The following is a 25019-nucleotide window of genomic DNA, read 5'->3' as shown; positions in this document are numbered from 1 at the left end:
TAGAAGCCACCTAGCTAAGAACCAAACTGATGAATCAAGCCCTGTGAGGTAATGCCACTGGCCACTGCACCACTGTGCCACAAACAAAATTTACAGCAAGATATATTTACAGATCATAAAGTGTTGAAAATACAGCAAGAACATAAAACATCATTATTTTTTATCAAGCTATTATGCAATAAATATTTTAAGACTATGCTTTAACAATCCAGAGGTCTGCAGTCTACAGTTCTGGAGCTGCAAACAGTACATATGCTGTCATTTGTGACTCTGTGGCAAATGAAAATTATAACTAGGCTTACATGAAATAAATCAGTATTACTACAACTTTAATCTGAATTTGATTTGTTGATATCAGTAAGCTTTTTTTATTTTGCTGTTAAAATCAATTATTCATAAAGTTCTGTTATCCAGCATATTAACCAAGAAGCTACAACTAGCCCAGCTCTTAAAATAATTGGTTATTTAAGAATTTTTAAAAATGTTTCTTCTTATCCTTTTGATTTCTGAGTTTTGATAGGTCCCATTTATGATGCTTTGTAACCAGGTTCAGCTAGATGGTGACCAGATGGAACAGTTGAAAGTCTGGTTTCTGTTTGGGGTGGGGTGGGGGTGGGATATAAGGTGTAATAAAGAGTCCTGGTAAAAGTTGGCAGAACTGTCATCCATTATTCAACACTAAATAGTGGGAAGCAAGCACAAACAAGCTCCCTAAGTACATGGGAGGGTGGGCATACACCTGTTTGACTTTATTGCATTCATTTCTCTTGTGGTCATCAATGTAGTATCAAAAACAGTTATCATCTGCAGTTATGTGGTGCACAGGGATGGAGCTACAATTTTACTAATGGGAATATGCAAAAGATATTGGCTTGCCATTTTGACAGAGTGAGGCAATTCATTCTACTGCATAGCCAGCCTGCAGTGAATGTGCTGAAGATGGATGCTTTGACCTGCCAAAGCAAAGCACAACACTGTAGATGGACTCAGAAAGTGTGTGTGTGTGTGTGTGTGTGTGTGTGTGTGTGTGTGTGTGTGTGTGTGTGTGTGTGTGTGTGTGTGTGTGCGTGTCTGTGCGTGTGTGTGTGTGTGTGTGTGTGTGTGTGTGTGTGTGTGTGTGTGCTTTTTAGTGGTATGCATATAAACATGAATACATGATTGGCCCACTAGACCCTGCCCTACTAGTGGATCTGAAGTGAAATTAGAAGCAAAGAAAAAAAACCTTCCAACTCCCAGTGGATGATGGCTGCAATCTCCAGCTGTTGCCTTTCTCTCCCAGTACTCTTGGATGTTGAGGGAAAGGAGGAAAGAAGGAGGATTTAAGGGCTTGATGGCTGTGGGATGACACATGAGAAAAAAAGACAAAAAATGTCCTTATTAAATGATGGGCACTGCCTACTTCTGGCCCTCTCCCTGGGCAAGCAGCCATTTTCTGATGACATAGGAGGTTTTGCCACTGGAAAGGGTGGCACATTTATGCTGGGGTACTACCATGCATAAGTGGTAAAAGAATGAACCACTTGTGGGGCACGGAGCTCAATAATGGAGGTTGTTCTCTCAGAAAAAAAATCTAAACTTTCTGACACATGAAATTGTACTTGGCAAAAGAAAATCAATATCCAATGAGAACAAAAACAGCAAGCTTCAAACCACTGATACGCTGTTTGCAATATGTATACAGTGGATATAAAAAGTGTACACAACCCTGTTAAAATGCCAGGACTTTGTGATATAAAAAAATGAGACCACAATAAATCATTTCAACACTTTTCTTACCTTTAATGTGACCTATAACCTGTACAGTTCAATTGAAAAACAAACAAACAAATCTGTTAGGGGAAAAAATATAAAAAATAAAAAACGTACAATAAACTAGTTGCATAAGTGTGCACACCCTTAAACTAATACTTTGTTGAAGCACCTTTTGCTTTAATTATATCATTCAGTCTTCTTGGGTACACATGTGCCATCAATTAAAGAGACTCTGATTAACCCCAAATAAAGTTCAGCTGTCCTATTAGGACTTTCCTGACATTTACACCCCTCTTAAATTGCACTGCAGTGTCATACAAATAAAGCATAATGTCTTTTCTGACATTGAAAACCATCTAACATTTAAGAAGGAAGTGTTAATGGCAACTCTTTGAGAAAAAAGCTTGCAAGGTCATATTAGTGACTGTATGATGTAGCTAGTATAATATTATCAAAATATGGTTGGAATATTAAGAGTGTCACTGACCAGCATTCTGAATGGACTTTACAAAATAAGAACACAGAATGGTTAGTAAGCACTAAAAAGCTCTACATTAATGTAGAGTGTGAGCACAATAGAGATGAGTGTTAAAATACAACACAAAATAAATGAGTTAAACAGAAAAAAATAAATACAATGCCATTATTTTGTTTCTTTTTAAGCAAGAAGTTTAATAATACCACATTAAATATGGACAATTTTATTGCATTTGCAAGTAGCAGAGTGAAAGGATTAAGTACAGTTACTGGCTGCATTTACATCAGCTTTGTATCTTTAAACATAAAATGGATGAACATATGCCTGTCAGTCAGTATCACCTTAGGTTTTTAACCACCCCAACCTACGCTGATCGAGTAGAGCGATAATGCCCTGACTTTAGCTCAGGTGGAACAGATTTGATTAGTGATTCAGGAGCCTGACAATACAGAGAAGGAAGACAAGTCTGCCTATCCTGGATGGGAGGGAGCATGTTGAGCTCTCATGAAGGATAGAGCTCAGAAGAAATGCCAGAGCTGGTGGGATGGAAGAGAGCAAAGTAGTTATTGCTGCTCAAGGGTCCTAGAGTGGAGCATGTGCACAGGCCACTACTCACTGGCCGCCCAGCATGACATATATGTATTTCAACACAATGCAGAGAGATGTAGGACTATGAAAAATCCCCCCCCCCCCCAATGACAGAACTATTCCAGATAACATGACCCTAAGAAAACAAAAACAGAGAAGTCAGTGTCCTTGAAGAAAGAATGGGCCAAATGAAAGGTAGGAGGGGAGCTTGAATATCAGAGAGGTGCAAGGCTAAATAAAAGTTTTTAACCACCCTCAGAGAAACAGCTAAGCAAAATATTAAGGAATGACAAGTAAAAAAAAAAAAGGTTTGCTCTTGCATTGGGGTACCAGCAGTTTGCAAAATGTTTCAAATTCCAGCTCCTGTCATAAATTGGTATCATAAGATGCGCATATGCACACAGATACACAAAGTCTGAAAAATTCAAACAATCCAGTTAGACTGAGGCTCTCTGTTATGGGGCATTCACTGTTTTTGTCCTAAAGTTGTGTGTTTACAAATGCAGAAATGAACAGGAGAAGTGAACTTACAGTTTAATTCTAAATGATCAAAGACTGACAGCTTGTAGATTTGATTTCTTTATGTCTGTGCTATATGCATTTTCTTAAAGTTAAGCACTAAGTGCTGGTGAATACACACACACACACAAATGCATAATCAAATACTGAATGTTTCAAAGAGTGAACAAAAAAGAGCAATAATTTTAAGGTGAATGTAAAATGATCAAACAAAAAAACAAAACAAAAAAAAACACAGAATATTTTTTTCCAGGAGGCAAGCCTGTCTGTACCTCCTACACCCCCTACAAATTCTATACACCTACTCCGAGATCACAGAACAGCAGGTTTAGGAACCACAATAAGATGCAGTCTTGCACAGAAACAAGTTGGTAGGCTGAAAAATAAGTGAAAAAGAATGTTTGCTCTTCTGAGAATTCGCTCTTATCAATAACTTCCTTTGAATGAGAAGATAAAGTGAAACTCCATCTGCCTGAGCTGGCAGTAGCTCAGGTGGATGTCAAATATTTCATGGCACTTATCAGAAAAACCTAGGGGAAGTTCCTCAGTGCCCTGGTCAAATTTCCTCAAGTAGGGTGCATACCATCTTAGGTCTCCTCTGAAATGAGGCTACAAGCCTAGTTGGACTAACCTGTTCAACAAAGGAAAATAAATACTGTAAATAAATAAAAATATACATACCTTTGGTCAAAATCATACAAAGGATATGTTTTTTATCTCACACTTTGACAATATGTAATCAGAATGAAGTCACTAACAAGGAACTAAACAGAGTACACTTTAAACTAAATGTTTAGTTTCTGTTCAGATAGTTTTATAAAATGTTTAAATCATTTCACTTGACAGCTGTGCATTACAATATCTAAGCTATTGCAAAACTGTAGATGTTAAGCATTTGAGCAGCCTTTGATTGCCTGCTGAAATGAGAGAACTGGTGGTGTACAGCATTTAAGGAGTACTTTACATCAAAATACAAAAGATGAATGTAAATACTATAAAACTCATTTGATTTTCAAAGTGTAATTAAAACTTTCTATAGTAAGTGGTATTTGGTAATGCATGATCCCTCACAGACAGTAAGACTCTCTACCTAGTGCTACATAGGAAAGCCAGTATAAAGCGGTAAAGGCAGTCAGAAGAGTATAAGCATACTCTGCCAGATATACAATTCTGACAGCTGTAAATGTTTCGTATGTACACGTACTGCCATCAAACATTCATTTACCTACATCATGACATTATCTGTATCTGCATGATTAGTCTATACAAATTATGCCTCTGTCTTTATAATAAGAGTGTTTAAATGTTTTAATGTTGGTATACTCCAGAAAAACATATGTAACTGGATTGCCTTCCTGCACCCTTCTCCGAGATAGGTTTGTTTGTATGCAGACTTGCAATTGCAACCTTCTTCAACCCCTTGTCAGTTACAAGACTTCTACTAAAAATGTCCTATTTCAGTGTGGGAAAGATTTCAATAACTTATATGTTTAATGCAGAGTTTGTACTATCAAACTGAAAATTATAATTGATGTTGGCAAGTCATTAAATAACCACATGCTTGTTTCCTGCTGTATAGTTTTAATACCTTGTTGGCAAACTCCCCTTTCTTAATTACTGGATATATATATATATATATATGGCAGACACTTGTTTCCCCTTTACAGCTTAATTTTACTGCAATGTTACTAGTCTGTAAAATATATGACTGCAATGTATACATCTTTTGCCTCAGTCACTTCAGTTTTCTACAAAATAGCTGCACAGAGAAAGGGGAAGTTGCAGCAAACAGCATTACTGGATTCACCAAACAGAAATTCCTAACTAGAAAACCCTGGGTTCAGATGCAGTACGTAACTTCTGGATAAAGGGATTAGCAACTTTAAATAAAGATTTAGTCCTGAGTAAAAGCCATTTATTTGCACATGATGAACAGAGATCAGCTTAATTAACAACAGGAAAAACAATACTCTCCTTAAGAGTGAACCTGCAAGCCATCCTAATATCTATAGACAACTTGCCTTCTGACATACCTCTCCAACAGTCCAAATCTTTGCAGACCATCTAGATTTTTCCTCATATTTGTGATTTTCTGTTTTTTTTTTGTGGCAAATTAGTGAGGTCCAAATTCAATATATAATGACAGGCACTTCATTTTCAGACTTCACATCCTTCAGAAAATGTATGGTAACAAGATCTTTCATTGTAGCAACTTCCTAAGCTTACAAGAGCAATATTTAAAATTTGCTCCTGTTTTTCAGGCTTTGTTCCACCATTATTTTTGGTTTTGTCCAGACTTTTTATGCTAAGAGATTGAGAGGCATACTTTCTGATAATAAATAAATTGTGTATTTCAATTGATGTACAGAGTTTACACCCACCTAGAAAAACTATCAATAATGGCAATACAAAAAAGGGTAATAAAAGATAGTCCTACGGAAAAAAGTATCATTTATTGTTAAATAAAGCTATAATAGAGAGCTATAAATGGGAAAAAATGTAAGTATGCCAGGGATAGATTATAAAAAGCATTTGACAACATCAAACATTCATGGGTAATGGAATGCTTGCAGATGTATAAGATGCACCCTAGACTGAATAATTACATTGCAGTGACTGTGAAACAGTGGCAAACCACTTTGCAGTTGGGACATGACAAACAGCAAATTATTATCCCAAGGATAACAATTCAAAAAGGCATATTCCAGGGTGATTTTTTTTCTCAAAACTGCTACTTTATCTTGTCCTCAACCCGTTAAGCTGTTTACTAGGCTATGGTTACAGCTTTACTTCAGGATATCAACTTTGTTTAAAGAAATATCATCTACGTTTTGCGGGTGATTTAAAACTGTATAGTTCATCAGATGAGGATCTGAAAGCACAGCTACAAATGGTTGAAATTTTATCTTACAATAAAAGAATGACATTTAGTATGGATAAATGTGCAACAGCAACATTTATAAAATTAAAGCTCCAGCACCAAAAAAAATCTACCCTGGACACATATGCCACATCAAGAAAATTGGGCAGGAGGGAATGTAAAAGTATCTGGGAATAGACTGAGGGTTAACAATAAAACATGAGCAAATGAGAACAATGCTTAGTAAGAAATATTTCAGCAGTCTAAATTTGTTACTGAAAGTTGCGTTGACATCTAGGAATAAAGTCCAAGCTATAAATCACTTTGTTCTGACATATAGCTTTAATGTGATTGACTTATCCCAAGGAGCACTGAAACAGTAGGACAAGATGCGGGTCCCTACTCTGGGACAGCAATCTAGGAAACTCAGTTCTCACCACTGACTCCAGTGAGTGATGGCCACTAAGAGCAAAGATGGATTCAGACCGTATTTTGAGATGCAGGTCCCTGCACCAAGCACAATTTCCCTTAAGAGCACACAGGAAACAGACTTCAGACCTGGGGCTGGACTCTCTCTTCAGACTACATAAAACTCCACACTGGCTACTTTGGAGCTCTGTGTCCCTGCTCTCAGTAGCTGACACACACACTTGGATATCGGAGTTTCACACACACACATACACACCTGGGAAAAGCTGGTACAGATTTACTAGCTGTGCCCCTTTCTGTCTAGATTCTGGAATAATCATGCTGCCACCAGTCAACTACCCTAAGGCTCTTACAAAGGGTACCCAATTATACCGTGTAAAATTAATACTAATACAAATGGGTACGGTCTGACCAAAGCAGCAAGGCTTTCAGGGGCGGTCATAGTCTCACTAAAGCAAGCACAAGTACTCTCAAGATATTAAAAGTATTCTCTAAAGTACCAGCCACAATGAAAGGTATTAAAATATTTAATGATAAATAATAAAACAGAAAACAGGAGAATATTGAATAAAATAAACAACAGCTACAAAGATAAAAATAATATAGTTGGATAGTTTCTCACAGATGCAGAAAAAAAACAGCCGTGGTGGTGCAGCGGTAGCATTGTCGCCTCACAGCAAGAGGTTCTCCCATTCGATTCTCGGCTAGAGCACCTTCTGTGTGGAGTCTGCATTTCCTCCCCGCGGCTGAGTGGCTGGCATTCGAAAGACATGCGTGAATGGGCGTGCCTTCGTTGAAGGTTGGGCATTGAGCTGGCACCTCGGCACCGTAAAAATCAACTGCCAATCATTAGCAGACCGGAGTTTCGCTGTGGCAACCCCTAACTGGGAAAAAGCCGAAAGAAGAAGAAGAAGAAGCCCCTGACTAACTAAAGAATTACCGTTTCCTAACAACTTATTAACACAAGGCAAGTTGAGGTGTGTTGAGTGTCTTACCACAGCAAAAGCAGATGATGTCTTGTTGTCTGTGTGGATGTGTGAGATATATATCCTGTCAGAAGTCTTTCCTATCAGATTCTAAAGTGCTGCTGTAAGGGTTCCAAAGAAACCAGATGCTGGTTAGAGGATGACATAACCTCTGGTCACCTGAGTCTGGTACAATACACACACAGAGCTTTGCTAAGATCTGTGGTAGCATCTGAAAGCTATAATACAATTTCAAACTTTCCATCCTTCCAGGGTTCTCTGATAAGCGTATACATTTGATCAGTTACAACAATACAACGTAATATACATGCATATATTATTTCTGACCAGCAGGACCTACTGTTGATGCATTTTTAATACAAGTAACTTTACAAATATATTTTTAATTCAAACATCTGTACAAATCAGTGTGATAGTCAACATAAAATTCTTTACAAACTCCAGCTAGCTATGCTGGCATATGTACACATGTACTGCCCTACTCTCCCTGGCACAGATGGCACTACCTCATTACATCACACAAGAAAACAAGGAAAATGTTTTATGCTTATCAAATGATGTCTAAAACAATTTTTTATCAAAAATATGCATACATCTAGTCTGAAAGAGGTATGGGCCTCCTCAAAATTGTCTACATGTACAGGACTGCATACATATTTACTGACCTCATCAGATCTAAACACAGTACATCTTCTAAAGCACGAAGAGAAAAAGTCTAAAATGACATCTTTGCTTAGGTTAGCAAAAGAATTTTTGAAAATGAAAATCAAACCAGAAGCCAAAAAGAATCAGGCAGCAACTAAAAGAGCCAAAGGAAAAAAAAGGAGAGAGAAGAGGCATATAAAGAAAAGGACCAGGAGAAAAGGAAACAAAATCAGAAAGTCCACAGACATACTGGCATGTATGGAAAGAACAACCACATGTTGACCAAGATTTATTACCGTAATATTAAGGACAGGAATTTAAACCAAAAGATGAAAGGTTAACAACGGCAGTGCAAGATGGTGAAGTACGTACACATTGGTTTACAAAGTCTTTTGAAAAAGAGGGAAAAACAGGCAAATGCAGTTGCTGTAAAACAGAAATGGAAAGGGTTACACATCTTATTGTTAGTTATGATACACTCATAGCTGCTGGCCAATATGCTGAAACCAAAACTGTTGCACTGAGTATTACACAATCACTACAATACAGAAATAAGCCAAGAAGCATTGGAAACATGAATCACAAAGTACTGTCAGCAATGATGAAGTTCAGATCAAATGGGATCACCCAACAAAGAAAACGGATGCAACAAAACCATAGAAAAAAGTCAAAAGTAGCATTAATTATTGAAATAGCTACAACCAGTAAATTTACAGTGTCTTATGTCTTGAGAGTCACAAAGTTATAAAGTACCAGGATTTGCAAGCAGAAATAAAAGCAGTGTGGATGAAAAATACTCAAGACAGTTCCAATAGTAGAAGGTGCAACAGGGCTAAAAAAATTAACAAGCATACTTAAATATGTTACCAATACGGGTAATCCCTTATGAGCTAATGAAGAAAACAATTCTGAGCACATTGCGGGTGCTGAGAACACTCATCAAATATCAAAGACTGAAGCAATACCAAGTTCATGAACTTTCATTGTACCCTGACTCAGGAACAGGGTTCATTCCTGTCATTGTATTAGAAACCCAAAATATTTGGAAAAATTAAAGTTTTTTTGTTTAAAGTTTGCATTTCATAGACATTACTCATTTGTTTATTTGCTTATTCATTTAATTATCTATCTGTCCCTGTATCCATGTAGCTATCTATTATCTATAAAGATAGCTAACTAGCTATCAATCTGTGTTTATTTTTATTTGTTTGTTTGCTGCAATTATATAGAGAGTGGTCGCGTCATATCATCTGGAAAATTACAATTATAAGTCTTTCAGGGTCATTAGAAACGAAATGATTATAATTCATGTAAAACAATATTATGATCTGAACTTTCTAATTTAACAGTCTACACAGTCACTTTACCTTTCACTATGTTCTTCCCACTTACCCAGTCACCATAGATTAACTCTGACAGGGGCTTTTTCTTTAAGCCTACTAAGTATGACCTGCTATTATTCTCAAATGAATATAAATACTTTGGATGTAGTATTATAATATTTTAAGCAATGTTTCGTCCTCTGTAAAAGCATATTTAACCTGGTCTTCATAGCATATCGCTATATCATTTCTGTATGCCAAAAAGCTGTTATATATTGTATACTTCTAAAAACTTACACCATTCATTTGCGTTTTTCAATAAATAGATTTAACAATTTAAAAGAACATATAAAAATTAAGTTTACTAATTTATCTTTATGGATTCCTTTTCTTATTCCCAATCTCCTATTATGCCTGGCATTGCATATCTGTACCTGAGCTTTATACAATATTTCTACACATGTAGCTTTACATATTGCAGGATGAAATTATATATATAAAGAAAAACTTGCTACAAAGTGATAATAAAAATACAGCCTATTTATCTTGTTCTGTCCAACCAGGAAAAATCACAGCAACCCCATTTGTGACTTATGCGCCTTGACAGTATTCTAAAGCTCAAAGTTTCAAAACTTTGAACTTCTTGAGACCAGAAGATCAAAGTTTTGAAACATGAAAACAAAATAAAAAAAAACCATAAAAACAAAAGAAGTTTTTTTTACATTTTTGCCCCCCTGCACTCCCCATATGCCCTTCTAAATAAATATACCAATTCTGAGATCGCACTACAGTGAGGAAAATGGGCACTCCATCCATTACACAGGCATTATGTACAGTACGTTCTTTCCTGTTGTATGTCTTACTCATGAAACTGCCCTGTAAGTTACTTAAAGACAGACTACATGATATTAGATACCTGAGTTACTTCATGCCTGTCTTTCACATATCCCTTATTAATTTACACAGCATGCATGCATGTATATGGGAGGATCCCCTTCAGAAGCTCGAAGTTTCAAAACTTTGATTTTATGGTCTTGGCCATTTGAAATTTAAAGTTTTGAAACCTCGAGCTTCTGAAGGGGATCCTCCCTTATACATGCATGCAAGCTGTATAAATTAATAAGGGATATGTGAAGGACAGGCGTGAAGTAACTCAGGTATCTAATATCATGTAGTCTGTCCTTAAGTACTCATGAGTATGACATAAAACAGGAAAGAACCTATTGTACATAATATCTGTGTATTAGATGGAGTGACTGGAGTGTCCAGTCAGGATCCACAACTGAGGAACTTAAGCACCTTTCTGAAGTCAGTATTATGTTTAATAAGCTTTTATTACACACCTCTCATCACTATTAAACTTTAGTCTTGCTGTAGAGCATTACCAGTGGTCAGCAACCTCCACAGAAGACAAGTGGGATGCTGTTGAACATTTCATTCAGATCGTTTTAGGCTAAAAAAAGTTTCAGTGAAGGGTTTTACAGCTTCCCACCACTGTTCTGTGGTGACCACTCTCTTTCCAGCAGTGCTAAGGGTGTTACAACTTTCAAAACTATAAAATGCTTAGTGCTAATACAATTTTTCTCTGCCTTTTGTACATGGGTATAGGTAAATCTCCATACAGTACAAAAAATTATAATTGGGTCTCTCCAGTCATAACCCAAGTTATTATGTGTTCTCAACACGGATGTCTAGATTCACCTGTCTAGCTTCACTTGAGATGAGTTTGTGGACATCCATGTCTCAAACACATAAGAAGCTGGTTATGATCAGGGACTCAGTCATAATCTTCTATGTTATGTCACAACTGCGTAACACATATTCCCTTTATAAATACTTTCATGAACCTTTTTGTGTAACTTATTTTAACAGGGCGGCACAGAAGTGCAACGTTAGCATTGCCATTTTGAAGCATTGGTTCACTGTTTTTTACTGGGGTTGCCAACTGTGTGGAATCCACACATCTTCTGTGTCTGTATGGGTTCTTGCTGGATGCCCTAATTTTCTCCCATATCCCAAGGCTGTGCTACAGGAAAACTGAAAGTCTTCCAAACTACCCAGATATATGCAAGCAGTGTATAAATTTGTGTATGTGGGTGCATCCAGTAATGATCTGACGTCTCATCCAAGAGAACTTTCATTTCCTCACATGCACTTAATACCAGCATTGGATTATGTTCCTCCATGACTCTGACATTAATCAGAAAATGAATGAATTCATTATTTTCAACACTCTATGGGTTGGTGGAAACCGTGTGGAAGACTACCAGGAAAAAGAACCACATAATTAATTACCATGTAGAAAGGTGATGTGTAATTATTTTATGCTACTTCTTTTTCACTTACTGCTGCAGTGAATATAATCACAACATATTTGCTACCATTGCCAATGAACACCTTTCCAGTGATGCACCTCATTGGAAGTGTCTATAAACTAGACAGACACAGCAGATCGACCCCCTAGAATATAGTCTAATGAGATTATGCTTTACAGTGACAATATTAAACAGCTTGTTCTCATATTGGAATAAAAAAAACATTACAGCAAAATATCACTTCCTTGGTTGAATTTATCCTTTAAGATGACTTTACATTTGGGCAGTTTATGGGTTCCATAGAGGGGAATTAAACGGCAGAAGAATTACCCAAGGAAGCCATGAGACAGCAGAAAAGAGAAAGAATAAATTTAGGTGAAAGATCAGCCAATGTATTATTTCTGAAGTCAGAAATATAATTTTTTTTTATTTTCTCTTTCTCCTTTCTTATTTGATTTATACATAGAAACATTTACAAAGAGAAAAAGGACTTGCAAATTCAAAATTATAATTGGTATGGTGCTCAAGAAAAAAAATAGCCTTATTTGCAGATGGTATTATTTTGTGTTTGGTTCAAGTATTTTTTTTTCAGGATATGAAATTAATGATGACCTATACCCTATAGTGCTAAACTGAGTGCCCACACACAGATTGGTTCAGCAATGCATGATAAGATGAATTATTTAGGTGCGTGTTTTAAAAAGGCTTGCATTATGGAAACTAAGGATGCATAGGAGAGCACTAAACAAAAGATCATACAAAAACTGAGGAACTGGAAGTTCTTGACTATGGATATGAATAGCAAGGTGCAAACAATGGATCCCTTTAAAACTATACACAGGTCAAGAATATTTTTATCAACCAAAGGAGAAACTGTGGAACATAGTTAAGAAAGAATTGAAGGAATTTATCTGAGACGGAAAAGTGGGATAAGATGTTTAACCCCATAGAACAAAGTGGTTTGGGATTACTAGATTGGAAGTGATATTTTCAAGCTATTCTTTTAAGGCTGATATACATAACACAAGTAGAAGACTACAAACCAAAGCAGAAAGAAACAATCTTGAAATGTGGAGGAAAGAGTAGGATTTTGCTTGCACGTTCTTAAGAAGAACAATAACAACCATACAGAATGTTATATTTATAAAGTAGCAGTACTCATTTTGAGAACTAAGCCAAAACAGGAATGAAAAAAAGAGATGTTACAAATAGGGATAACTGTAAGTATAAATAAGTAAGAAGGAGCTGGAATTTATTAGAGAAAATTAGAAAGGAACCAAGATATTGGGAGCAAATAGCAAGGGGGGAGTCATACGAGTGGGATGAGGTGAAGAAGAAGTTTGGATTTTAGGTTAGAGACTGCCTTCCCTACCAGGGACTGATAAAAGAGAACAAGCAAAGGGGAAGGAACAGCAAATTATTCTAACTAAGGAAAATGTTCTTTTGAGCTGGGATACAGAAACTGAATTGATTAGACATAGTAAGGTTATACTAAGTTTAATGCTGCTGGCTGCCAAAAAGCAATTACTAAGAATGAAAATTAAATCTAAACCAACCTAAACTAAATTACTGAATGTTGTAAAATAAAGGAATTGGGGTTCGGATGTTTAGAAAAGGAGTAAACTATAGTAAACTATACAGAAAACATGGAATTTGTGGGAACAATACATGCAGAATAATGCTCAGCAGGAAGAGGAATACAATTTCAGAGAAAGCAGGACTTGTGCAATCTAGGTGATGTTGGATTGACAGATAATTGCTAAGAAATAAACCATACAAGTATAATGCATGAAAACAAAAAATGTTGGTAACAATTTTCTTGTTTATAACTGTATGTGTAACAATGCCATTATGGAATGTGTGAAGTTAATAAAGATGTTAATAAAGAACTAGGACAACTTTCTGGAAGCTGTTATACATCAAATTTAACAGTGGAAGAAATATTGGAGTTAAATGATTATCCCTGGAAAAATGTGAAACTAAGAGAGATATGGTCTGCAAAGATAGTGTCAAATATTGTGTATGCAGCTTTCAAAGGAACATACCTCACATAGCAATAAAAAATCCAATACAAAATAATCCAGAAAATTCATTATACTCCAGGAAAAAAAGTTTGCAGGGTGGCTTCAACAAATTCAAATGTTTGTTGCCATTGTGACAGGATACACACAGATCTAATGCACTACTGGTGAAACTAGAACTGATTAAAAAGTGGTGCACAAAGATGAGGGTGCTGAACAACAGTTTGGTGAGGCTCTTTATCCTAATAAATATAAACCGCTGTCTGTTGGATTGTCTAGACAGTATGGCCTTGGAAATGAATATAAAAATATGGAAAGTCAGAGTGGCAGCAATGACAGTTTAAAGACTGATACTGATGCACTGGATGATAAAACCAATATCTGAATTTTCAAAGGAGACATGGTAGAATTTTTTTTGTTGTATAATTCTGTCAACATACAGTATGTACTCATAACAACACAGAAATATTCAAGATATATTTGCTAGTGGAAACAATGAGCCATCTGGTTTCATTGTCCTAATCTGTTATCCTTCTGTTGTAATTCTTATGTATCTAATACCCTTTTCCCTTTATCAACTTTTTTGTATGTTTTCTTTTCTCATTTTTCTAAAGACATAATAAATAAAGTAGACTCATTTTGTAATTAATTAATAAAAATAAGCAACTGTAATTATTCAGTATTTCTTTTTCTACTCGATAGGGTATTTTTACTATGTTTAGGGTATAACTGTATAATAGTTTGTGACAGACTACTTGTTTGTGTAGCATAGGTTGTAGGTTACTGTGACACAGGAGTGTTGTGACAAGATATATACATCTGTCCATGGTTATGAGTCATATCCCATTCCTATAATAACCCCGAAAACAGTCTCCATCACCCACAGAATTTACTAACCTCCAGCTGTTCCATGTTGGAATTTACATATACCCATGTAGTTGTCTAATTTTTTTTTAAAGTTGAGGGTTGATAATATTTTAAGGGGAGTGGAACTTTATTGCAAAGGTGAGGGAAATTGGTCATGAACTTCTGCTGCTGTTATTAATGGATATTTTGAGGTTAAACATATTTGTACATGCATTAGCTCTCCCATATTTTCATTAATTATACAAAGTTTCAAATAGAAGGGGATCTTTTATGGCATAGGTCCCACTCAGAAGATTATACAAGACCAACAATGGTCCAATTCATTTAAGCTACCTAAATAATGTTGGATTCCAGATTCATTAATAATTTTCATAACAGCATTGTATAGCTTGACAAGCTAAACCATATTTGTCAGAGATATACAGACAGTGTACTTGCTCTCAATGGTGGCATGAATAAGTAAGGTGTAGAAGGGAACACTGATATCCTTAAAGTGACTGGAAATTCCTCTAAGTACCATATGAGCAACACCAAGTATTTCTTAGTACTGGGGCAACTTATTGAGAAAGGATATTTTTCCCTTCAATAACTGTAACTATACCCTTAATGAGAATGCCTAGCTTAAGTGCCCTATAATAAAATAGGTGACAAGAACTGTTTTCTTTCTTAAAGTGGCTATGCTGCATTTGCCTGTATTATGCCATCCCACAATGTCAAAAGTATCTGTATTACTCAAGTAAGGAATGTGCACCAAAGCCCCCTTTTGATGAAGCTATGACTTCTCTACAGAAGTTGATCAGATTTAAAAATTATGCTCTACAATTCACAAAACCATACTCATTTACATCACGGGGTAGTATATTTCTTATGTCCATTTAAATCAGTTCCATCAGTATCTTTTCCATAACCTAAAAGTATGAATGATGTGCTAATAGTTCCCTGGATCAGCTAGAAATTCATATTTTTGGATAGGAACCAGTGTGACTTGTTGCCATGTGCTGCGGACAAAGCCTGTACAGAGACATTTGTTAAATAAGACGCGTAGGGGTACTACCAAGGTTTTGTTTAATAATGATGAAAAACAGCTAGTGATGCTGTGCTTATCCTTGCAGCTGTAGTTTTTGATCATAAACAAGGCTACCTTCATGAGATCCCATGTTATTCTCAGTGAGTTGCCATGGGGAGCAGTACTAAAGTAGCCATATCATATTGAAGTCAGTGCTATATTTGCTTATAAAGATTTTGGATTTGTCTTACATTCAGAATATACTATACCATTCATTCAAGACACCACAGTCTTAGATATCACCTGTAATTTTTTTATTTTTTTTTTTTTTGCTGAATTGGGCCTGGTTAATTGGCCTGCTTTTATCTGTAACAAAAAATGGAATTTTATGTATTTGAGAACTGCCATACTTTGCTGCTACAATACAAATTTTGAGAATAACGTTTTTGCTGTTTTAAGTCAAAGTAAACTTTATTGACATTCAGATCAACAAATGCAATGTATCACTGGATGAAATTCCATTACTTCAGGCTCATGTGCATTGAAAACAGTTTTCATAAGAGGGTGCCGGAATCATATAACCAAAGAAATAGTAGACAGTACAGATATAAATGCATACATAGATAACTTATCCACTACAATTTTTAAGATAGAATAGCACCACAGCATAATTCACAGTTCCCGTACTTGTGCAAGTAATAATTTAGTTCAGATTGCATAACTTAGATAAATATAACAATTTAATTCTATGACAGTAAAGACAGTCATATTGCACTTATGATGTTCTCACGAACTGAGGGAGTGTTGACAATGTTAAGGTTAGTTGTTCAACAGTCTGATCACTTGTGGAAAGAAACCGTTCCTGAATCTTGATGTTCTACATCTGATGTTTCTGTATCATTTCCCTGAAGAAAGGAGGTGGAACAGTCCATGTGTGGGATGACACTTGTCCCTTATCAGCTTCACGACCCTGCCATTGCATCTGCAAGAGTAAAAGTCCTGTAAGGACTGGAGGTTTGATCCTGTAATTTTCCTGGCCTGTTTTACAACCTTTTTTAATGCCTTGCAGTCTGTATATGAGCAGTTTACATACCTGACTGTAATGTTGTTAGTCAGTATGCTTTTGATCATAGCCCTGTAGAAGGTCATGAGGATGTGGGAGGAGAGGTTTGCTCTGCGTAGTCTCCAGAGGAAATGGAGACATTGTTGGGCTCTCTTTATAAGGCTGGAGGTGTTTTTTTTGCCCAGTTTAGATCATCTGAGATGTGCACCCCTAGGAATTTGGTGCTATTTACCCTTTCCACTGCCATACCACTGATGGTGATGGGTGTGTGGAACCCTTGCTTCTTCCTAAAATCAATGATGATTTCTTTTGTTTTGTCAAGATTTAGAGCTAGATTGTTGTCGGTGCACCATCTGGTTGGTTCACTTCTTCTCTGTATGCCCCCTAGTCATTACTGATGAGGCCGATCACAGTGGTATCATCAGCAAACTTGATGATGTGATCTGTCTGATGTTATACAGAGCAGTCATGGGTCAGTACTGTGAAGAGAAGTGCACTTAGCATGCAACCTTGTGGGACCCCCTGTGTTCAAAGTTTATATAGTTCATTTATATTTCAGTTCCACTACTGGCGATTGTTTCTGAATCTCACACCATATTCAAATTTTCTGGGAACATAGTTGGCAATGCATTTAACTCGGATGCTATAAAACTGCTCAAATATATCTTTTGCTTTCATGTTGGGATTATGCAGTGTATGCTCACTGCTGTCATGTTGGGATAATGCATTGTATGATCATTGTTGTAATGTTGGGATTATGCAGTACAAGATCATTGCTGTCATGTTGGGATTATGTAATGTATGATCACTGTGCATTATGCAGTGCATGCTGACAATGGTAGGTAAACATCTTTACAGAGTCTGTAAAAGTAGGGATAGCAAACCTAAGACTGACCTGGGATTTGATGGATAGTATTACTCTGTCATGGTATGATTTTATAAGACAGGGATATTTTATTTATTTGACATTTGTTTACCCAGGTGGTCTGACTGGGTCTACAGAACCCCTTTTCAATAGAGGCCCGGGGAGAAAAGCTCCACATACAGAACAATACAAATACAGTATAATTCAATACAATAAAGATTACATTAGAAATACTACACAAAAATAAGTTGAAAAAACAAACTGCTACAAGATGTTGTAATATATTACTACACAGCTAGACAATTCGATACAAATAAAACATTACAGACGATAATAGTCACTTTCATCATACATGACATAGATAGTGTAAAATAAATAAAAATATAACAATCAGTACTGTGTAAATTGGGGGCATGTTAAAAAATCAGTATACTACTTCACATTAAAGTGTTTTAAGGGATCTTTCACAAGGTGTTTCATGCAGTTTGGGGTCATAATGTCAAGGAGGCATTGTGTGCGTTTGTCAGTGGTATAGTCAATACTGTGAAATATGGAATAAGTGAAGTCTCTCACAATTAATGCATACATTTAGGTTGTTAAAATGTGTCTAGCTTGGCTGTTCGATCTTCATCACTGGCAAATTATTTATCATGCTCCTTAAAAGGCATACAGAGTGTCCAGTAATTTCCAGTTTTATTACATTCAGTATTATTAATGGTTGCCAGGGTTCCTATTATCTAACTCCTGTGTCCTAAGTTATGTTAACTCATATTCATAGTTTTATGATGGAGATGGATATTCCATTAGACCCATGGGATATGAGCAAATGGAAGGCAATAAACCTGGGAATAGGAGAGATGCTGCATAGGTCTGTAAACCATGTTTCAATGACAGTACAAATCCACACATCTTCCAGGGTCAAGAAAGATTCAAAGTTCATCTTTTTGATTAAGCTTTTAGCATTAAACAAAGTCACTGTCATATCATTTAAGTATTGGGTTATCAAAGTGGAATGTCCACCATTTTTACTTTGTCTAAAGTGGGAACTTTATTGTTCAGAATGTGATGGGTGGAAAGAAGGAGACCATCTTCCTCAAAACAGACATGTACTTCTCATCTTCCACACGTGGATATCCACTGAATCTGTTTTAACTGCTACCAAGCAGAAAGCTAATCATCAAACATAAGAAAGGGGCATGCTCAGATTTGACTGACAGATACTGACAGGCTAAAAACACAGCAGCTATAAGCAGTTATCAAAGTGAAACTCTTAATGTGAGAAGAGTTTGACAAGGCCATACAAGAGTGACTTTCTGATGGCCTTGTACAGGTTCTGACAAACCAATCAGTGATGTGATATGGGGGGAGCTACCCAGGCTGCTATCAGCAAAGGTGGAGAAATGCTGATCTTGACTGGCAACATCATCAAAGGGTGAAAGGAACACTTTGAGGATCTCTTTAACTCAGTGGATGTCACCTTGTCTGACAATTCAGGGACAGAAGTAACTGATGAGACTTGAATAATTTCTATAGATGAGGTCAGTGTAGCAATTAAAATATCCCAGGGTAGCAACATTGTGGGAAGGGGTGAGATATGGCTGAAAATACTGAAGGCACTAGATATTGTTAGGGTGTTGTGGTTAACTCACCATTTCAATGCTGTGTAGAAGATGAGAGTACCGTTGGACTAGCAAACTAAGGTGGTGGTCTCAAAATGGGCAGAAAACAGTGTTTTCCACAGCCAAAAGGAACACACTGCCCAGCACTCCTGGAAAAGCCTGTGCAAGGGTGCCAAAAAAGGAGACTCCATCCAACAGCTGAACTTCTAATTCATAAGCAAGAAGGTGGCTCCAGTGGATCAAGCCTTTGCCTTTACAGTGGACTAGATGAGGGAGGAGGACATTTTTGTCTGATTTAGTTATAATTTATTTGGGTCCCATGTTCTCATGATCATATGACTGAATCTGGGTTTGTCATACATTGTGTATTTGTTAACTGTGAGATCAAGTAATTCTGGAAGTAAGGAGGCATTCCCTATCTCGTGAGGTTCAGCATCCTCAGAGCTATACAGAGAGTTGCTGAGAAAGTGAGGGGGCTTGCTTCTGCTGTATAAGCATCCATTGTTTATATATTTTTATTTAATTAACAATTTTTGATGTTGACTATGTATTTTCACCAGTCTATAACACAATTAAGAAGTGCTTGGTGAACTGTCATGTATGTGTGGGTATGTGTTTTGTCAACCTATAGGAGGCAAAATGACAATACATCATGGAATGACTTTTTAGAAGTGCTACACCAGTACATTGTCCCAGGATTGTTTATTTGTGACAATTGTTTCCTGTATTTGCACAGCTACATGCACTTCCACATTCACAGAGTTAAGCCAAGTGTTTCAAATGAGGCCTGGCACTCCACCATCATTGTATCTCGTCTCCCATTCTGTTCATAATTTTCAGGACAAGGATACCAAGGTACTGAGATGTACTCATTATCCACTAGGGAGACATGAGGGCTGCATCTCAGTTGTTGCAGATGGTAAGTGACTGCGATCCTTGTCACACACTGCAGCAACTCAATGCTGAGTGGGAAGAATTTGGGATAAAAACCCACACCCCAAATCCTGTAGGTTCTCACCTAGAAAAAAGTTATTTTTTTCTCTACACGTGGGAAGGAAGCATCTAATTCGAGTAAAGCTGTTTAAGTATCCAAGAGTCTTGTTAATGAACGAATGTGATGGGAGTTGGGAGATTGACCACTTGATGGGTGCTGTTGCAGCAATACTGCAGGAGTTGTGCTAGAGTGTAGTGGTGATGGGAGAACGAAGTCACCGTTGTAGCTTTGACCATAAATACTAATTACGTCTGTACAACTGGTGAGAAAAATAAACACACTGTATCACTGCATGGTGTCTAGACTATGCTGGAAATGATTTCCTTTGATAACTGAGACTCAGCAAGCAGCAGCTCAGCCAAGTAAGCTTAACAAACTGCAACATCATCCACTTGAAACTCAACCACTAGTAGGGAAGCCACTGACTTACGGACCGTGCTATGTCAACATCCTCAGTTGTGGTCACACGCTTCAAACATTGACTAAAACAATGGGATCAGGGATACAAGAGGCAGAAATTAGTTTCCTCATGAGGATGTCTGGCTGATTTTCCATGAAAAAATAAGGATTTGGCACTCCAGAAATCTCAGAACACAATCTGTCTCCCTTCAGGCTGAAAGGCATTAGCTGATGTGTTCTTGGTGTGCCAAGCACAGTACACAGAGAGAACATTTAGAAGCAGACTGACATAATGCTGGAGAGTATAGATTCTTTAACATGTCTGAGCACACCCAGGGATCCCACAGGATGAGCTGGAGATTGTTGATGGGGAAAGAGAAATCAGGACTGCCTTGCTCAACTTATTCTTACCCTGACTCTCTTTGAAAATGGGGATGGATGGATTGACGGACAATGGAAGTTTTGCTGACTCCGCATCTTCTTTCATGGACAGTAAACAGCAATACCAATTCATTATATTTGTCTTTTTAGAATCACTCTCTACTTGAGTTACATTCCCTTTATTAAGTTTTGGTAGGCTATCTTAGTTTTTCTTTGCTCTTCAATTAAAGTGTAAAATGTACTATGAAAACATTTCTTAGATTTAAACAAAATTCAACCAGAGTAAATAAGTGATCCAACTGGACCATTTTCAGGTTCAGTCTAGGAGTACAAACTCATTAAAAAAGAAATACAAGTAACTTTACTTATACTCAATAATACAATAAAATTAAACAGTAATATAATACTTACAAGTCTGTCATAAGTTAATCTAGTAAAGCATGTTAGACCAGCATATTTCTGTCAAATACTTAGTGACCAAAAAAACACTCCTTTTTGTGAGAGAAGGGCATCCATAACTTACAATAATCAGCCATGAGATCACTGCATTGTAGATATATTGCAGCACTTTTGTTACTTGTATCAGTGCTACAGAATGGAACATTCTTTCCCAAAAGTGTATTTTCAGAAGATAATTATGGAAAACATTTAAATAAAGTAAATATTAGAAGCCTCGTTATAGTTATTACCAAGGTATCTCTAGTGCTTCAAAGTCAAGTGTCTGCCCATTGTAGCCTACTTCTTTATGCTTACAAAGGCAATAATATAAGCTCTTGCAGAGAACTAGTTTTGTGAGGGGGCACCTTTTTCTTTCAAAATTTCCCCCTCAGCACCTTACCATTACACCTCTCTTGTAAAGCAGGATGTATCAGAATCACCCCACTCCCAACATGACCAAATTATACATAATTTGAATATCATACATGCTAACCTTTGTGTAACTTCCCAAGACTCACTTTACATTGCTCTGACCTTTGACACTCTTCTCAGTGCTTGAATGCTGTAATCTGTGATTTGTGCAAGTTGTTCTTCCCTTTTCTATACTATTAAGTATTTCAGTCTGACATTCCGCCAGCCTGTTTCACTCTTGAGTACTGCAGATTTCCTGTTTGATCATTTTCCTGCACTGTGAATTTAGACTGTTCCTGTTTTGCTACACTTCTGTCATATTACTTTCTTTCATTGTAAAAGTTTAAGGGTAGTTATTAAATACACGCTTCTCTCAATCACATTTTTTATGCTGGTGTCACTTATTCCATCATACCTACGTGCAACACAACAAAATGTTAGCAGTCATCGTCAGTAACTGAGTACTTCAACAGCTTCATTTGAGTACTATGACAGTAGTACTGTGAGAACTACTATAAAATCACACTGAGTAGTATGGCAGCAACTCAGTGAGTATTAGAAGACCAACACAGTGACTACTATGACAGTAACACTACAATAGTAACATGGTGAGTACTGTGGCAGTAATAGCATGAGTACTACAACAGTAATACCTTGATTATGACAGTAACACAGTGATTACTATGACAGTAACACAGAGAGTATTATGACTGCAATGCAGTGAGTACTGTGACAATAATACAGTAAGTACTACGACAGCAACACACTGAGTACTATGACAGCAACACAATGCTTCGGGTTGCTTCATGATACTAATGACCTTTCTACTTGCAAGGAAAAATTCAGTCTGGCAAATTATTTATTTCTCTACTTGTTAGGAAAAATAAAACCTTTCTTCTAAATCACCACCCTACCCAAACATCCTTGCAGTACTCAGTGTTCCAAATATAATGAATGCCATTTGTGATAACCTCTTAACTTCTAAGCACAATGATTACAACTTTAATTGAGGAATTGTAGAAACTATTTTTCTATCCCGTAATGTTTCTCCCACAAAGTCCCAGAAGTTATATAGACCTGAAACTGGTGTCAGACTTGTCTGTCAGGAACACATGAATATAATTACAGATATCATGTGCAGTAAAGCTGAACATTTGTTTCATAACTGTCCTAATTACACAAAGTCTTGTGAAGAACTCATCCAGTAGCACTCACTATTTTAAACAAGCTGTACATTTCACTTGTCACAATATGCTATGCAAAACAAGTTCAGCAAAAGTTCTTTCAGTCCTTTCAAGGAACACATTATTAAATCTGTCTGCAATAACAAAAGGACAAAAGTTATGGGAACTAACCACAGTGCTAATTCACTGAGAAGGATAGGGCTGTAGCTAGAAATATGTATTTTGTACTCAAACCTAATGTTGCTGCTCCAGCTTGCAGCCACCGATAATTTAAAAAAATGTATTCAATTATCAAAATGTTGTACCTATACACATAGGAAAGAAAAGTACAGTTGTGTACCTACCATAAATGTAGATGTTCGAGTGTATTCACTGTTGCAGTCATTACTCTTGGGTTATCCTGCTGGCAGGCTACCCTCAGTCGGCCAGAATTCCAAAGTCTAGGGCTGGCATCGGTTGCTGTCGCCTCTTCCCTGACGTCAGTGTGCCAGGGGTATGAAAGATGCAGCCGACACCATTTTCTTCAGTTTTTCTTGCCCCAGATGTCAGGTGCCCCCAAATTGGTAGGCTGAAAAAATATGCCAATAAAAATGCATATACAAAAATAACATTTCCTTCATCTACAAGCAAATACACCACATAGGTTGTATACGATAGAGAAGTGCAGATAGACCCAGCAAAGAAAAGGGGGGTGGTGGGTGGGTAACCTGGACTGCAACATTGAATACACTCGAACATCTACATTTATGGTAGTTAAACAACTGTACTATGTTCATCGTGTTTCACTGTTGCAGTCATTACTCTTGGGTTGAATCCCAAAGCTGAGGATGGGTGGCTGGGCTAAATAGGATTAGGAGAGGCTATGAGGCCCTGCAGAACTGCAGTGGCAAAGCCTGCGCTGGACTTAGAGTAAAGAGGTAAGTGGTAGTGCTTTGTGAAAGTGTGCACTGAACTCCAAGTTGCAGCCTCTAAGATATCTTTGGTTGGAACTCCTCTGAGGAAGGTTGCTGAAGTGGCTGCTGCTCTGGTGGAATGAGGCCTAATGCCCTTAGGCACTGATTTGCCATGCTGAAAATAGCAGAAACGGATGCAATGGCCAATCCATTTAGAAATAGTCTGTTTTGAGATAGCCTTTCCGTGTGATCCTGCAGCATATGACACTAAAAGTTGCTCAGTCTTTCTGAAAGCTTTAGTTCTGTCCAAGTAGAAGTGTAACTGCCTGTGTTATGTCCAAAGAATGCAGAATTTTCTCACCCTTGTTCTGTGGATTTGGATAAAAGGTAGGCAAGTGAATGGTTTGGTTGAGGGCCATACTGGACACCACCTTAGGCATAAATGTTGGGTTTGTCCTCAGAGAAACCCTGTCTGGATGAAAAATGATAAAAGGTTCCACAGCCATGAGTGCTTGTAACTCCGAGACTCGTCTTGCAGAGGTTATTGCTAGGAGCAGAGCTGTTTTCCAGGATAAGAATTTTATATCTGCTGTTGATGCTGGCTTGAAAGGAGGCAGTGTGAGTTTTTCCAAAACATAATTGAGGTCCCAGGCCGGAATTGGTGCTCTCCTTGGAGGCCTAATGTTTTTGGCCCCTCTGAGGTACTGCCTTATTAAAGGATGAGAAAAGATAGGAGGTTCCGTATTGAAATGGGCTGAAATGGCAGATGCATGAATCTTAATTGATGAGAAAGAAAGGCTTTTGTTCAGCATCTCAGTTAGGTATTGTAAAATCTGAGGGATATTTTGTACACACATGTCAATGCCTTGTTCCTGGTTCCAAGCACAGCAGCTCTTCCATTTTTCTGCATAAGATTTTCTGGTAGTGGGCCTCCTGACCCCCATGACAACATCCATAACAGCTTTTGAAATAGGGGTGTTCTGA

General features: G+C 37.2%; 1 protein-coding gene across 1 annotated transcript in view; it reads right to left on the bottom strand.

The window, feature by feature from the left end:
- Positions 1-25019, bottom strand: part of HUNK (hormonally up-regulated Neu-associated kinase) — a 671891-nt gene that overhangs the window by 257395 nt on the left and 389477 nt on the right. The window lies entirely within an intron of this gene.

The sequence above is a fragment of the Protopterus annectens genome, chromosome 5.part0 (assembly GCF_019279795.1).
Source record: "Protopterus annectens isolate FY-2018-M chromosome 5.part0, PAN1.0, whole genome shotgun sequence".
In the NCBI taxonomy this organism is placed as follows: domain Eukaryota; kingdom Metazoa; phylum Chordata; order Ceratodontiformes; family Protopteridae; genus Protopterus; species Protopterus annectens.
The sequence above is the reverse complement of the archived record's forward strand: the minus strand, read 5'-3'. Positions and strand labels throughout refer to the sequence as shown.